The sequence below is a fragment of the Mytilus galloprovincialis genome, chromosome 1 (assembly GCF_965363235.1).
Source record: "Mytilus galloprovincialis chromosome 1, xbMytGall1.hap1.1, whole genome shotgun sequence".
NCBI lineage: Eukaryota > Metazoa > Mollusca > Bivalvia > Mytilida > Mytilidae > Mytilus > Mytilus galloprovincialis.
Window position 1 is genome coordinate 112,083,804 of NC_134838.1, and position 3,766 is coordinate 112,087,569.

A 3,766-nucleotide genomic window follows, 5' to 3' on the forward strand; every position below is an offset into this window, starting at 1 on the left:
CAATCTATCCTTAGATTAGATCACGAAAACATCCTTATGCGACAGATCTCAGATATCCATTAGATCACCAAATCATCCTTATTCGACAGATCTCAGATATCCATTAGATTACCAAAACATCCTTATGGGACAGATCTCAGATATCCATTTGATCACCAAAACATCCTTAAATGACAGATCTGAGATATCAATTTGATCACAAAAACATCCTTATTGGACAGATCTCAGATATCCATTAGATTACCAAAACATCCGTATGTGACAGATCATAGATATCCACTAGATCACCAAAACATCCTTTAATGACAGATCTCATATATCCATTAGATCACCAAAACATCCTTATATGACAGATCTCAGGTATCCATTAGATCACTAAAACATCCTTATATGACAGATTTCAGATACCCATTAGATCACCAAAACATCCTTTTGTGACAGTTCTCAGATATCCATTAGGTCACCAAAATATCCTTATGTGACAGATTTCGGAAATCCATTAGGTCACCAAAATATCCTTATGTCATAGATCTCAGATATCCATTACTATCCAAAATATCCTTGTGGGACAGATCTCAGATATCCATTAGATCACCAAAACATCCGTATGCGACAGATCATAGATATCCACTAGATTACCAAAACATCCTTATGGGACAGATCTCAGATATCCATTGGATCACCAAAACATCCTTATGGGACAGATATCAGATATCCATTAGGTCACAAAAATATCCTTTAGGTCATCATGTAACTTTGGAACAAGAGAATTCATAAGTGCACAAGAATATCAAGACATTTCTGAATACAAACACCAGTGTTCTTTATTAGAAATAATGTTTCAGTGGTTTTTTATATAATAATTAAACTTTGTTCATAATTATATATATATAAATACATAATGTCAAATTTTACCATAGTTCTTGTATTCTGTGATGTAAAATGTGTCCCATTATTTCATTATTCATTAGTTAATCATCTTAGTTATGAAATTCTTTTTTGGCACCTTTACGATCTCATCATTAAATTACTATGGCTATTCCTCATTCCTTTTAAATTTGTATATTCTTTCCCAATGTTCTTTGATGAGGAATTAATTCATTGTCAATTACATTTCCTGTTTTTTAGTTCACCTTTTTTAAGTACCATTATTTAATCATCATTTTTTTTTTATAAGTGTATGTTTTCTTAACTTTTGATGTGAACAAGGGTTATTTTAGAAACCAATTGTGTCAATAGTAAATTGTTAAAAACTAACATAATGCAAACTTTGTATTGATAACACATGTTTTAGATTCCTGCCTAGAAAACATATGAAAATGACAACTTCAAGAAAATTTTGTTCTGGTAATAACATTATATATCTTAACCTGTAATCATGATTTCCAGTGAGGTAGGTTACCTTCCATTATGAAGGTGGCTCTGATCAAGGCTCCTAGAACCCTAGTTCAAACAACTTATCAACTTTTATAGTGTTAAAATACATAAATTAGGCTGTTAGTTTTCTCGTTTGAATTGTTTTACATTATCATTTCTGGCTTTTTATAGCCGACTATGTAGTATGGGCTTTGCCCATTGTTGAAGGCCGTATGGTGACATATAGTTGTTAATTTCTTTGTCATTTTGGTCCCTTGTGGAGAGTTGTCTCATTGGCAATCATACCACATCTTCCCTTTTTCATATTTAAAGAATTTTTATGGGTCTACCTACTCAATCCATATTAAAAGACCCATTACACAACACTTTCATACAGCTTTCTGTAACCATCATAATCTGTTCGACCACAAGCAATACCTCCATTTAGAACACCAAATATGCAATATTTAACATCTTCACAAGAGAATTGCTTTATTAGAATCATGAAGGTTTGGAAGTTTATTATTATCTACACATCATAAAACATACTAGATGCATCTATCAGTATACACACATTAACACCCATATCAAAGAGGGAAAAGATACCAAAGAGACATTCAAACTCATTAGTTGTAAACAAATTAACAACACTAAGGCAAAATTATAACAAAAGACAAACAACAGCATACAAAACACAACATAGAAAACTTAAGGCTCAGCAACATGAACCCAACCAAAAACCAGAAAAAAAAATGTTGAAAGGTCATCAATGATTGATGTTAGTCTGAACCACTCTCCATGCTGTACCTCAACCAAAGAGAAGGCAAGCTGATTTTTAATTGCCATAACAAAGAATAAACCAAAAAATGACAAAATACAGTATAAAAAACATAACAAAGAAAAGATAGAACAATTCATACCCAAAAAATACCAGGACCTTTGGAATGGTAAACAGATCATGCTCCACATGCAGCACCTGTCATGTTGCTCATGAAAGTACAAACCCTGCTACAAAACCCCTTTTAAAAACCTTCCATTTACATCTCAGTACCTAAGTTTATACCATTTGTAAAGTATGAAAGGCTTTTTTATGTCAAGGAAAAAGGCATATGCTGGTTGTAGTAAAATTTTATATTAGTTATAATATAAGGTTGAGGATATAAATGTTCCATGAAATGATGTTCTTTTCCTAAGTTTCATTTTATTTGTAGGCTAACATGCTATTCTTCCAATCTAATAATAATGATATCCCTTTCTATCTCAAACAGTTTTATATATGATCAGTATAAGTTGTAAAGGTTTTTAAAACCACTATTTTTTCATATCATGTACAGATGTAAACACATGCATTGTGACATAGAACTTTGAAGTTATGTCTGATCTACACTCACTGGTAAATACTTTATTCCTATAATTTGATTAAAAATATGCAAAGTTTATTGAAAACATCATTATCTATAGTTGAAAGCAATTATCGAAAAAAAAAAAAAAAAAAAAAAAAAAAATCCCAACTTTCAGTTGTATTCACTATCACCATAGAATTCTATGGCTTTAGTATTTGTTTTCCAACATGTTTAGATGTGTTGGAACACACCACCCCTTTTTATCCTGTATTGAGGCCCACCCCCCTTTTTTTTAAATGGCTGGATTTGCCCTTGCAGATTCCATGACAATACATACTGGAGCAAAGAATGATTCAGGGATATTCTGGTACATTAGTCATTATTTTACCATAGTTTACTAATAGATATTTTTGGGGAGTAGTTAACATTTATTCTGGGGATTAACTCATAATGTATAAGAATACTTTTCTAGACTTTCATGGAATTTGGACATTTCATTTATTTTTTCTGCTTTTTAATTCATAAATAATAATATCAAATAAAAAAAAATGTTTTTCATAGTATTCATATCTTTCATTCTTATGATGCTGGATAAGCTATCTTAAAAATCACTGAAGTAAATGCTATTTATATGGTGCTTTACTAAAAGAAATATCTTGTCATACAAGAAAATATACATGGTGCCTGTCTATTCTTATTTTAAGCTGGGATGAGTATTCTTGTACATTATGTTCCAGTTTTAATAGAGCGGTCATATATACACCAATGTTTTAATATATGATTTTTGCTCATATATATTTTGAATATTGAATTGAATTGTTTAATATTGTAATATCAAAAACATTACACAGAGTACACAAACACATTAAATAAGAGATGTAAGTTAAATGCATTAAAGTTTATTTACTGAAAAAATAAATAAACTTAGTAAGAGCAGAGACATATAATACATGTATTATATGTCTCTAGTAAGAGGGGTCCATTCCCCAGGCGTTTGTAGGTGAAAAAAGAATATTTAACTTCCCGCTCTTTTAACTTCAAAAATTAACATAGTTATTTCCCTTGAT